Source organism: Musca domestica, unplaced genomic scaffold (genome assembly GCF_030504385.1).
Source record: "Musca domestica strain aabys unplaced genomic scaffold, Musca_domestica.polishedcontigs.V.1.1 3, whole genome shotgun sequence".
NCBI classification, from domain to species: Eukaryota; Metazoa; Arthropoda; class Insecta; order Diptera; family Muscidae; genus Musca; species Musca domestica.
This window is the reverse complement of record NW_026712299.1, coordinates 11811266-11825814: the sequence shown is the minus strand read 5'-3', so window position 1 is coordinate 11825814 and position 14549 is coordinate 11811266. Positions and strand designations below refer to the sequence as shown.

At 35.2% G+C, this 14549-nt stretch overlaps 1 protein-coding gene across 1 annotated transcript in view; it reads right to left on the bottom strand.

Moving 5' to 3' along the window:
* Positions 1 to 14549, bottom strand: part of LOC101891451 (cadherin-related tumor suppressor) — a 626314-nt gene that overhangs the window by 432797 nt on the left and 178968 nt on the right. The gene's annotated exons all lie outside the window — the stretch shown is intronic.

The window sequence follows — 14549 nt, the reverse complement described above, 5'->3', positions numbered from 1 at the left end:
TCTGACAAACGGAAAAAGTTACTATTATGGGACATTAAAAGTAGAGGCTAAAAACTGGGTCGATAGTTTCCGCTCATTTAGTTATAGTTTTGCTGTTCATGACACCTAAAGCAAAGACACAAATGAAGATAAAATGAGTTATTTTATGCCTAAAAAATGTAATTTTTAAACTGATGCTATGATAATTGTGTTACCTCAAGATACTTAATTCATTTATTGAGAAATACAATAAAATTATTTTTTTAGGATTTTCCAAAAACTACAAAAATGAAAGCTTCGTCATTTTGACTCTCTAGCAACTATGTAACTTATAATATTTTTCCAAAATTACAGGAAAACCCCTTTAGATTGTGAAAGTAAAACAAAAAAAAAAAAAAGAAAATACACTATTCGGCTTTTTGAAAACTAACATCCCAAAGTAACCTATGTAGAGGAAAAAGATCCCCATTTTCCACATTCGGATTAAGATTCCCAGGAATCTATTCATTTCATTTAACAATAGGAGGATTATTTTGGTCGCAATTTGAGACCTTCAAGCTAACCTCAAAAGGGATACTTTGTGGTCCTTTTTTGATCCGATTTTCTGATTTCGGTCCTTTTCTGAACCGATTTTCACCAAAATTTGAAGCACTTGCTTTTAGGGTGAATTCGGTCTGATATGCCAAAATTCAGGTCATTTGGACTGATATTGGCCACTTGGTGCACAATTAACAAATTTGAAACACTTATTTCAGAGCTGATATCTGGTCCAAAGATCAGAGGGACTTTAAAATCAATATCGGAGCTATAGCTATATCTGAACCTATTTCCACCAAATTTGAAAACTTGTTTCTATGATGAATTCAGTCGGAATTGTCAAAATTCAGTCAATTTGGGCTTATATTAGCCATTTGTTCATAATAAACCCGAAATCGGTTTAAGATATATATGGGAGCTATATCCAAATTTGAATCTTGACAAATTTTTTTACACTTATTTCTGACCTGTATCTGATATCATCCAAATCGGATGAAACATATTTATGGGAGCTATAGCTATACCTGAACCGATTTTCTCCAAATTTAATGTACTTGCTTCTAGACTGAATTCAGTCGGATGTGTCAAAATTCAGGTAATTTAGACTGATATTGGTCGAAATCGGCTAAAGATAAATATGGAAGCTACATCCAAATCTGCACCGATCTTGATACAATTTAGCAGAGGTATCTCAGGGCTGTATCTGATATCTCGTACCAAATATCATTTTTGTGGAGTGCATATAACGAATTTGAGGGATTAAATCCCGAACAAATATTGTTTAGAAAATTTCCTCCCAATAGGATAATAGAAGAAAGAAATATGACCTGCATTTTGTTTACAAAATTCATGGACAGACGGACCGAGAAACGAACGGAGAAACGGACTGACGTGCATAAATCGAGTCAGAAAGTGATCCTATGAAGATCCTCCAAAGTAACCATGAGTCTATCTCATTTCCTTCTCCAAACAAATGCAAGAAGGCCTATACCACCATGTGGTGTAATCACTAACATATTTCGCAAGTTATAAGGGTTATGTGTATCAAAAATATTGACCCTTTGTTGGGGAGGTTCCTGAAGGAGTGGTCGGCATTACGCCAAGTTCCCACCAGAAAACGAGGTCCGATCTGTTCTAATATATCTAGCAGATCTAAAGTTGGTAAAAATACTGGTATGTAAGAATTTTGCAAATGTTGACTTTTTTGTAGGAAAGGTACGGTATGAAGTGGACTGATAGCGTCAATTTTCGAACATGATCTAGAACTGATACAAATATTAAGATTTGCAAATTTTGTACAATAGGGGATAATATTTTCTTGTTTTACGAGCTAAATTATTTTCAGTGAAAATTTTGATTTTTTGTGGGAGAAGGAGGACCAGAACGAATGGATCATTGTGGCCCATCTCCGAACACAATCTAAGTTTGATCCAGACAAACAGACGACACCCCTAGATCGACTCCAAATATCTTCAAACGGATTTGGTCTATAGAGACCTAAGGTTAAAAACTGTTATTTCGATGAGGCTCGTTTCGGCTATATTAATTGATATATACCCTCTTTAGCCATATGACTGAAGGTATTCGACATTTATATATATATATATATATATATATATATATATATATATATATATATATATATATATATATATATATATATATATATATATATATATATATATATATATATATATATATATATATATATATATATATATATATATATTGCAAGGGGTTTGGCCGTATTTTACAATTGGTTTGCTTCAAAAAAAAGTAAATTAGTTTTTTTGGAGGAAGAAACCATTTCCGATGAAAGGTATTCTATAGAAATAAATCCTTCGCGAGCTCTCAATAGGCAAATGACTTTTAAGTATTTTTTGAATAAAGGCCGTCAATTTTTTATGATAGCAGAGCAATATTCAGGTATCTATTGAACGCTCTCTTTTTATGCCCTCCCCCATACTATGGAGGGTATATTAACTTTGTCATTCCGTTTGTAACTCCTCGAAATACTCATGTTAGACCCAACAAAGTATATATATTCTTGATCAGCGTAAAATTCTATGGCAATTTAGTCCGTCTATGCCGGTCTGTCTATGTGTCTGTCTGTTTTAATCACGCTATCTTTCGAACGAATCAAGATAGAAGGCTAAAATTTTTGATGATTTAAGCGACATTATTCACTGAAATGTTTTCAAATTTGATATTAGAAGTTCCAAAGGGATACTACAGCTTGTGACAGAAAATTGGCTGTGCAGGTCCACGTCTTCGTATAGCCCCATATAACGGTACCCCCCTACATTCGGTATTTTGATGATTTTAGCGGCATTATTCACCGGAAATCTTTCAAGTTTGATATTTGAAGTCCCTAAGGGATACTACAGCCTAAGACAGAAAATTGATTGTGCAGGTCCACGTCTTCGTATAGCACCATATAGCGGTACCTCCCTGTAACGATACCTTCCTATGTACGGTATTTTGACGAGTTTAGCTACATTATCCACCGTTTATTTCAAGTTTCAAATTTGAATATGGTAATAGCTCATGACAACAATGCCTATGTAGGTCCACGTCGTATAGACCCCAATATAACGGCTATATTCGTTATTTTTAAGATTTTTACAGAATTTTTGCGGATTTTATTTTTTGAAAATTTCCAAATTCGTTCAAATGGTGGAGGGTAATTGGCCGGGCCGAACTTACTGCTTTTTAACTTGTTATAGCATACCATATAACACACCATTACACTGCATTTCCAGCAGCCTTCATTATTCCGAAATGACACCTATGGGATAATAAGGAATAGACGAAAATATTCTTGTCTATGCCCGATTCTTGTTCCCAGAAGACAATAAAATATCTTTGCTTCTTCAAAATCGCCCATTTCATACTGGTTCAATATTACCTCTATTTAAATGGAAACCCTCAAATTACTTAGGTCCTTACAATGGAACTACGCCAAAATGTGGAGCCACGTGAATTTAAGGGAATATTGTTGTCTCAATTTAAGAAACTATTTTCAATTTATGTCATATATTCCTCAGATAAAATTTGTAGGCACCTGAGTCCAGAGTTTTAAAAAACTCCTTGAGGAATATTTCTTTTTCCATTATAATCTTCTACATATTGTTCTTCTCAATGCCTTTTCCTTTTTTTTTTTTTTTTTTTTTTTTGTATAATTTGCAAAGCCGAAAAAAAGAAGAACAAACCATTGTCATAAAATGAGCATGGGTGGGTTATAAGATAATGGGTTTCATTCGACCCATGGCATTCTCACAAATTTGCGCTACAAATTTCTGGGCGTTTTTTTTTTCCCGTACTCATGTGATGATTATTTACATTTGTCTGGCTATTTGATTTGTTTCTCTTGTCTTAATGGTGGTGTTGACTGCATGTGCATGTGTGTGTGTTTGTGTTAATTTTTGCTTAAAACTTTTAGTGTGGTTCGTGGCTTTATCTTTAGCACCCAAGAAGATGAATGACTTTCCATTTTAAGTGACATTTTGTTTTAAAAGCAAATCTCTATTTGTTGGTTGGTTCTTATTCTGGCGGCTGGCTGATTCCCTGCTCTTAACATACATTTTTCTGGTCTAGAATTTTTTTGTTGCTTTTGTTTTTCTGGATTTTGTCACAGCCACCGCCAAAGCCATGGCATTCGTCTTTGTTGTTTAGTAGTCTTATTTTTATTTATTTTTGGGGTAAGTGGTTCTATGCTGTTGTCGTCGTAGACTAGTATATGTTCGTTGGACAAAAAAAAAAAAAATAGAGTAACAACATGTTTCCTAGCAGAGCATGTTGAAATTTCGCCCGACCATCCAAGGAAGAGTAGTTGCTGAGTTTTGTGTATTAAAAACTTGAAATTCTTTCTATTCTTAATGGATGTAATGCAAAATTCTAGATTCGTGTACCCCTCTTGCTGCCACACAGAAAGGTGGAGGTATAAAAATAATAAAAGCAACGAATTGTAGACCAATAAGAACAAACATTCTTACAAAATGATAAGAGTTTGAAATGTAGGCATTTGTTTGTTTGTTGTAGTTGCTGGCCTGTTTCTGATTATGTGCACGTTACCTTTTTGTACTCTTCCTTTGGCTTTGGCTTTGTTGTTTTTGTGTTTGTCATCGGTAGATGTGACTTGAAAAATGTCCTCAACATATATTAATTTGTTACGAGTTGCATATCAAAATTAAGTGGTTCTTCTATATGACTTTTACAAGCCATAAACAAAGGATACGTATTTCCATTTGGATATTTGGTGGTGTTGAGCGATGCAGTGGGTATGTTTTAAGCGAGTTGTGCAAATACACATATATATATTTTTGTAACGACCCAAGACTCTTATTTCAAAGCAAACAATCATTCCAAATATTTCAAATTAAAAACTCCACATTCCGGGTACATATAAGTACCAAATTTCTTACCGACAACCGCATATTAATATTTCGCTTACCTGAAAAGAAAAAAATATTAAATTAATAATAAATAATAGTTCTAAAAATATGTTATATATTATTATTATTATTATTATTATTATTATTATTATTATTATTATTATTGTTATTATTATTATTATTATTATTATTATTATTATTATTATTATTATTATTATTATTATTATTATTATTATTATTATTATTATTATTATTATTATTATTATTATTATTATTATTATTATTATTATTATTATTATTATTATTATTATTATTATTATTATTATTATTATGATTATTGTTATTATTATTATTATTATTATTATTATTATTATTATTATTATTATTATTATTATTATTATTATTATTATTATTATTATTATTATTATTATTATTATTATTATTATTATTAAAAATAATAAATAACTCTATAGAACACAAAAACTGGAAAAATGCTGCAGATTTTGGAAGTAGAGCTAAAAAAGTAGATACGTGTATCGGCGTATTGGAAGTTTACATGGAAAAGTAACCCAAAAAGAGAGTTGGCGCCTCTACAAAAACATTTTAAAATTTTTGGATTAAAATACCAGGGAGCCCGTGCATTTTAGGTATATAGTAGCTTTAGCAATATTTCAGATAACAAGTAACAGACAAGTAAAAGAAATATTAACTTCGGCAGGGCCGAACTGTTAATACCCCCGAACTTAGGGTAAAAAAAAACATTTTTATATTAAAGTATCTGGATTCAAACGTGTTATACTTCAAGGATTGTCACCTAACAAATATTCTTAGATACAAAATTTGAAACAATTTCGTGGGTAAATGTGACTAGAATTATCAAACTACAGAATATCGGTGGGTAATGTTATATGGAGGCTATACCAAAACGTGGACCTATATACAGGGTGAGATGAAAATACTGCAACAAATTTCAGACTGCTGTCATTTCTAAGCCACTCGCCCGACAGCTGTTAAAATTATTCCAGTGACAGCTCATTATATTGTTTGTAAGCGTACGAAAGCATTTTGGTGAGAATTTTTCAGAAAAAAGTAATTTTGCGATGGAATTCAAGCGTGATAGTGTGATTTCATTATATTTGGCTGGAAAACCGAAAGTGGCTATCGTTAGAGCATTCCAGCATTTAAATGTGAATAAATCTTTGGTGTCTCGTACCAGCGCTCGTTACCATGATACTGATAGCGTAGCCTGACGTCAAGGAAGTGGACGGAAGAAATGGTTCGAAAAGTAAAGAAGCGACTTGATCGAAACCCGCGAAAAATGGCTCGTGAGCGGAACATATTGCAATATTCCATTCGTCCATTCTGCAAATATCGAAAAATGAGCTCGGCGTAAAGCCATTGAAATTCCAAAAAGTGCAAGAACTTACACCGCAACAGAATGAAAACAGACTCAAAAGAGCTAAAGAGTTGCTTCGCTTGGCCAAAAGTGGAGAACTGCCGAGTTTGGTGTTCTCCGATGAGAAAACATTCGTTGTCCTGCAGTTTGTAAACAAACAAAATGATCGTGTTTACTTGCCAAAGAGGTCAGCTGAAAATGCGCACCTTCGGTTGGTCACCAGAACTCAAGCGCCGGTCATAACAGCCGATGGTCGCTCTCCACTCGTATTAATCAACCGAGGCATTAGAATAAATGCCGAATATTATCGCGAAAATATTCTGGAGGGTGTATTAAAGCCTTGGGCACGCAAACATTCAGGCCACAGAACTTGGACATTCCAACAGGACTTAGCACCATCGCACTCAGCACGCGCCACCAAAGAATGGTTACAAAGTGAGGTTCCTCGCTTCATTACCAGCGCGCAATGGCCACCAAAGTCCTCGGATACCAATCCGTTGGGCTATTGTGTCTGGAGTATTTTGGAAAGCAAGGTTGGCACTAAAAAATACCAAAGTGTCGATCACCTCAAGCAAACGCTTCGCCGGGAATGGGCCAAAATACCGCAGAGCAACATTCGGGCAGCGTGTGAGGGTTTCATTGGCCGTTTGAAGGCTATAATTCGTGCCAAAGGTGACCAATTCGAACAAATCTAAACTTATTGTAAAATTTGATGCTATTTCCGACATTTTTTTTCTTTCATTCAATAAAACTAAAACAAATATGGAATTTGACTTAGTTGCAGTTTTTTTTATCTCACCCTGTGCATGGTGGACAATAATCGTAAAATCTGAACTCATCTCGAAAAATTTTTGCATAATTGTTATCGAGCTGTATCTGGCATCAAAAGATCATTGTTGTGGATTGTATATTACTCATGTGAGGGACATAAAACACCAAATCGGACGAAAGATATTTATGGGGGCTATAGCTATATCTGAACTGATTTTCGTATTTGAGATACTTGTTTCTAGGATGAATTCAGTCGGAATTGGCAAAATTAAATCAATTCGGGCTTATATTAGCCATTTGGTGCACAATAAACCCGAAATCGGTTGAAGATATTTATGGAAGCTATGATATATGGCAACTATAGTTATATCTTAACCGATTTTCACCAAATTTAACGTACTTACTTCTAGACTAAATTCGGTCGGATGTAACAAAATTCAGGCAATCTGGACTGTTATTGGACATTTGGCGCATAATTAACCCGAAATCGGTTGAAGAGATATATATCTATATATATATATATATATATATATATATATATGTGTATATATATGTATATATATATATATATATATATATATATATATGTATATATATATATATGTATATTACGCGTTTGAGGGACTTTAAACCACAAATTGGATAAAGCATATATATGGGAGCTATAGCTATATCTACAGCGATTTATACAAAATTAGAAGCGCTAGTTTCTAGATTGAATTTGGTCGGATGTTCCAAAATTCAAGTCATTTGGACTTGTATTGGCCTGTTGTAGGCACAATTAATTTGAAATCGCTGCAAGATATCTGGTACTAAATATCATTCTTTTCGAGTGCATATTACAAATGTGAGGACCTAAAACCCCAAATCGGATGAAACATATATATGGGAGCTACAGCTATGTCTGTACCGATCTTCTTGTTTCTAGACTGAATTCGGTGGGGTGTACCAAAATTCAGTTCATTAGGACATATATTGGCCATTTGGTACACAATTAACCCGAAATCGGTTGAAATCATATGGGATCTATATCTAATTCAGATCCGATTATCACCAATTTCAATAGAGTTCGTTCACCCAACAAATGTTCTTTGCAAAATTTCATCTCAATACGACATGCATAAATCGACTCAGAAAATGATGCTATGAATATCCTCAAAAGTAACTTTGGGTCTATCTCGTTTCCTTCTCCCCGTTAGAAACAGTTGTACAAATACATAATAAACTTAGGAGTAGGGTATAAAAATTATGAAATAAAGATTATATCATATCAATTTAGCAGCACCGGATAAAACCCATATTTTGTATCCGAATTTTCGGGTCGAATAAACTGGTATTATTTCTCGTGTTTTCTATGGAAAAAATTACTTTAGACAGGGCTGTTATGGAATAAAGATATTAAACTTGACTTTTATGTGTAGAACACCTTTTGATAGATTTCTGTGGATAGAGAACCTTCTAATTGTATTCTATAGAAAGATATTTTTCATGGAAATATTTTTTCCACAGAATCTCTTGAATGGACTATCATAGGTTTTCTACGGATTCAAATTATATTTCCGGGATTGTTTATTTGACCCAATTTAAAATACCCCATCGATCCCAAACTATTTGTTGGGTTTATTTATCTATTAAGTATTAACAAAAAATGAAAAAATATACTACACACCCGTATTGAACAAATTTCTTTTTTTTTTCAATATTAAAACTCACATACGAACACATTCTCATTTTGTTTACAATAATTTTTCTAAGAAAAAAAACAAACACACACACATTTTTTACATAAAAGTTTACTTATTTTGCTTAGCATTATTGTAAGCGTCTGGTTGTTTTTTTTTTTTTTTTTTTTTTTTGTTTTGCAATTTTACCGCATCGGCATTATTGCGAACGCATGCGCACAAAGCACAGCAGGTGGTAGAGCTTCTTTTGTTTAGTTATCCAATGGAGATGATGGTAGTGGTGGTGCGGGTCGGTGGTGCTGGTGTTGGCGGTGCATTTTATTATTGCTGTTATTTTTCTAGGGAAAATGGCATTGCAGTCTAACTGGCCTAACCGAACTAGTTGACCAACCAGCCATCCAGCCACCAGTTCGCTTTGTATCGCTGCTAATCCTTATGGATGGATGATTGTTTAATTTTATGCGTAAACCAATAAAAAAGAGAAATGTATGTATTTTCTTTTTTAACGATTGTTTCTTTTCTTCCGACTTACTCGTACTCTTTGGCATTATTTCTTGGCTCTCTGTATGCCTGTTTGGTCGGCATTTTGGTTATTATTTGTGTGTAAGTATATACGTATATATATGCATATAACATGTAGAAATTTTTAAAGCCACTAACAGTAGTTGTAGGCTTTTGGTTAAGTAGCCAAACGAGGAATGAATGGCGGAGCAACAACAGAAACAAAAATATTTCATTTTGGAATTTTAATACGAGCTTGTAACAATTACACAAAATATTCAAACACACACGTGTAGGCCATACAATAAAATGGCATATCCTTTTATTTATTTAAATGACTTTATTATGGGAGGAGAAAAAAAAATGAATAAGCTTATTTACATTGGCGGTGCCAGCGATGGTAGTGGTAGTTAAGCCAATATTTTATGGTAGTTGACCTCTGTGATGGTGTTTTGACATTGGCCAACGGTTGCAGAGATATGGTTTGATAAATATCTCTTGGATTACTGAGAGAGACGGTGAAGTATAGAATATTTCTTATGCGGCATGGCAAATTTTTATTTTTTTTAAGTTTTGAATGTCCTTATAGAGGACCATAGAAATGTTGTGAATAAAACAGTCACTCCTTGGAAGATGGAGAGACTTCTTAAAAATAACATTTGTGTTTTCCCAGCCCAAGATGCTACAATTTCGAGCCTTTTATATATTATTTGATACAACAAAATCGTGGCTCATCGAAATAGCGGTTTAAGACCGTTTGTCTGTTTGGACCAAATGTTTCAGGACATTTGGAGTCGATCTAGGGGTATCCGTCCGTCTATTTGGCTGGTGCGAACGAAGGGAGTATTCGATTTGGCCCGAACTTGGTACATCGTAATATTATTTTCAAACTTAGATCAAGTTCGGAGTTGGACAATATCAGCTAACCCCTGCAGGTACCTCCTCCAACAAAAGGTCAAAGAAAATATTTGACTACACAAAAAGCGAAAAAATTATCCGATTTTACTCGAACTTTGTAAATCTTAATATTTTCGTTTCAGGTGCGAAAATCGACAATATCGGTGCACTCCATCAATTACCTCCCCGAAAAGGGTCAACATTTTCAATAACTACAAATCTAACAAAATGTAATTGCTTTCAAATTTAGCACATCACACTATTTTTATTAACCCAAGATCTGGTGTGAAGATGGGAAATACGGTCCACTTCTTCTGGTACCTCTACCACAAAGGGTCAAATATACGAAGCACATGAAACGCGAAAAAAGCACCAGATTCCTTTCAAACTCGGCACATCTCAATATTTCTACCAAGAAAAAATCTGTTGAAAAGATGGAAAATATCGGTCTGATACCTTCCCCACCTTACCTTATAAAATGCGAATTAAGAATCCGTTTAATTTTAAACTTCATACATTCCAATACGTTTATTAACACACGATCTGATATAAGACGAAACACAGGGTAAGATGTAAAACTACAACCAACTTCAGACTGCTGTCATTTTTAAGCCACTCGTCCGAACGCTGTTAAAATTATTGCAGTGACAGCTCATTATATTCTTTACAAGGGTACAAAAACATTTTGGTGAGAATTTTCCAGGAAAAAAGTTATTCGTGATGGAATTCAAGCGTGATAGTGAGATTTCTTTATATTTGGCTAGAAAAACACAAGTGACTATCGTTAGAGCACTCCAGCATTTAAATGTGAATAAATGTTCTGTGTCTCGTACCCTCGCTTGTTACCGTTATATTTGTAGCGTCAAGGAAGTGGACGGAAGAAAAGAACAACATCAGCAGAAATGTTTCGAAAAGTAAAGAAGTGACTTGATCGAAACCCGCTTCGCAGTGGCCGAAAAATGGCTCATGAGCTGAACATATGGCAATATTCCACTCGGCAAATATTGAAAAATGATGTCAGGGTAAGGCCATTGAAATTCCAAAGAGTGCAAGAACTTACACCGCAATAGAAAGAAAATAGACTTAAAGGAGGGTTGCTCCGCTAGACCGAAAGTGATGAACTGCCGAATTTGGTTTTCTCCGATGAGAAAACATTCGATGCCCAGCAGTTTTATTAAAATTATCGTGTTTGCTTGCCAAAGAGGTCAGCTGAAAATGTGCATCTTCGGTTGGCCACCAGAACGCAAGCGCCGGCCATGGTGATGGTGTGGGCCGCCATAACAGCCGATGGTCGCTCTCCGCTCGTATTAGTCGACGGTGGCATCACAATAAAATTAAATAAATAATGTCGCAAAAATATTCTGGAGGGAGTATTAAAGCCTTGGGCACACAAACATTTTGGCCGCAGACCTTGGACATTCCAACAGGACTCAGCGTCATCGCACTCAGCACGCGCCACCAAGGAGGGTTACAAAATAAGGTTCCTCGCTTTAATTCCAGCGCACAATGGCCACCAAGAGAACCGGATACCAATCCGTTGGACTATTGTGTCTGGAGTATTTTGGAAAGCAAGTTTGGCACTAAAAAATACCAAAGTGGCGATCACCTCAAGCAAGCGCTTCGCCGGGAATGAGCCAAGATACCACAGAGCAACATTCGGGCTGCATGTGACGGCTTCATTGGCCGTTTAAAGGCCATAATTTGTGCCAGAGGTGACCAATTCGAACAAATCTAAACTTATTTTAATATTTGATGCTACAGGATTGCCAATATTCGACGAACCTATTTGACAACGCCATAACTTTTGACAGAGATGTCACATCGCTTAATGACATACCGCGTTTGAAGCGTCAGTCCAAGCAGATTTTTACCATGAACCAATACACGCCACGCGAGCGCTCTGAAATAGTTGAAATTTACATTCAACAGAAAAGTCAATTGTGAAAACTCAACGTGCTTTTAAAACATTAAAAAATGTGAGAAGAGCGCCTTCTAAGAACACCATTAAGCGTTTATACGAAAAAATTTCGACTGGTAAGGCTCTTTCTAACCCGAAGAGAATATATAGAAGTCGACCAAGGCGATCGGCCGAGAATATCGCTGCCGTACGAGCCAGTGTTGAGAGGTCCCCAAGAACATCCCAAAAACGCCGTTCTCAGCAGTTGGGCATGGCTCGGTCCACTTTATAACGGATTATTCGCATTGATTTGCATTTGTTCCCGTACAAAATTCAATTGACGCAAAGAATGTTGCCTGCGGACAAGCCTCGTCGATTGGAATGGGCCCAAAAAAAACATGGGTCCGTCGAGTATGGGCAACCCTGTATTTCCGAATTTTTTTTCTTTCATTCAATAAAATTTAAAAAATAAAAATTATAGAGTTTGCCTTTTGATGAAGTTTTTTTTTCACACCCTGTAATATGAAATAAGGTCCGATTGTCTTCAAATTCCGCACATCGCAATATTTCCACCAACAAGACATCTGACATGAAAAACAACAAGTAAAAGAACATTAAGTTCGGCCGGGCCAAACTTTTAATACCCTCCACCTTAGGGTAAAAGAAACATTAGAAGAAATGTGGCAAAAACCATTAAAATGCCGATTATGGGGAGGTACCGTTATATAGGGGCTATACCAAAACGTGGACCTATAATTATAATGTTTCGCCACCGGAGGTGGAACCCATTATGACCCACAAATACCAATTTTTAGACAAATCAGTGAAAAAATGTGGCCAAAATCATCAAAATACCGAATATCGGGAGGTACCGTTATATGGGGGCTATATCAAATTATGGACCCATGCATGCAATGTTTCGCCACCGAAGCTGGAACCAATTATGACCAACAAATACCAATTTTCGAACAAATCCCTGAAAAAATGTGGCAAAAATCATCAAATTACCGAATATCGGGAGGTACCGTTATATGGGGGCTATACCAAAACGTGGACCTATAATTACAATGTTTCGCCACCGGAGCTGGAACCCATTATGACCAACAAATACCGATTTTCAGACAAATCCGTGAAAAAATGTGGTAAAAAAAACTAAAATACTAAATATCGGGAGGTACCTTTATATGGGGGCTATACCACAACGTGGACCTATACATGCAATGTTTTGCCACACGCTCAGGGACCCGCTATGACCTACAAATACCAATTTTAAGACAAATCCGTGAAAAAATGTGGCATAAATCAACAAAATACCGAATATCGGGAGGTACCTTTATATGGGGACTATACCAGAACGTGGGCCGATATATCTCATTTTCAATACCAACCATCCTAGACACAATGCAAATAGCTCTGCTAAATTTTGGAGCTCTACGTCAAATAATGTGGGCTGTATCGTGATTTCAACAGACAGACAGACGGACAGACAGACAGACGGACATCGTTAAATCGACTTAGAATTTTATGCTGATTATGAATATATATATACTTTATGGGGTCTAAAACGAATATTTAGGGATGTTACAAACGGAATGACAAAGTTAATATACCCTCCTTTCCAAGGTGGAGGGTATAAAAAAATTACTCTCATAATATGCGAACGAAGTCGATGAATTTCTTCAAACTTTGTTTATCACAAATTTTTTTAGCAGATCCGATTCGAACATGGAATTTATAGGGCCACTCCTGATACCTTCGCACCAAGATGTTACAATTTTGAACACTTAAAACCCTATGCATGACAGAAAAAGCTATGAAAGGAGATTTTCTTTAAACATCGAGTATGTTAATATTTTTATCAACAAATATATATTATGCAACTGGCTGAGATATATTAACCTTTCTTCCCAATTTGATCTACAAAAAAACTTAATACCTCCTCTCAAAATTAATGCTCGATAAGAGTGAAAAGGAAAGTATTTATTTCCCGAATTTCATAAATTTTCATTAACTATAGCAGAGGAAAAACATTAACCAAAAATGCCAAGGAAAATCAAACAAACCTTTTATGAAAAACCAACACTTAACGCCCTGCTCTCCACCCTTCTCCCTCCCCTGTAACCTACAAACTTTTCATGCCATTATTACAATCGTTATGGCCATGATTTCTTTTCCTTGACGTTCATGATTTAAGAGATTATTTCTCGAGTTGTGTTTGTTGCCTTTTTAATAACTCTCTGGATGGCGAATATGAAAACACCAACATTTATGGTGAGGATGACGATGAGAACGACGAAGAGTCAGATGAAGCAGAAGAAGCTGGAAAAAATATTATTTTTAATTGGGTTCATTGTGGTTAAATACAATTGACTTTAAACTACTGATTGTTAGGATTTTTGTTTTGTTTTTTTACTTTATTATTTGTAGTTTATCTTTTAAGGTTGTCTCTGCTGCTGCCAAAGAGTTGAAAAGGCGCGCATGCCGCAGCCAACAAA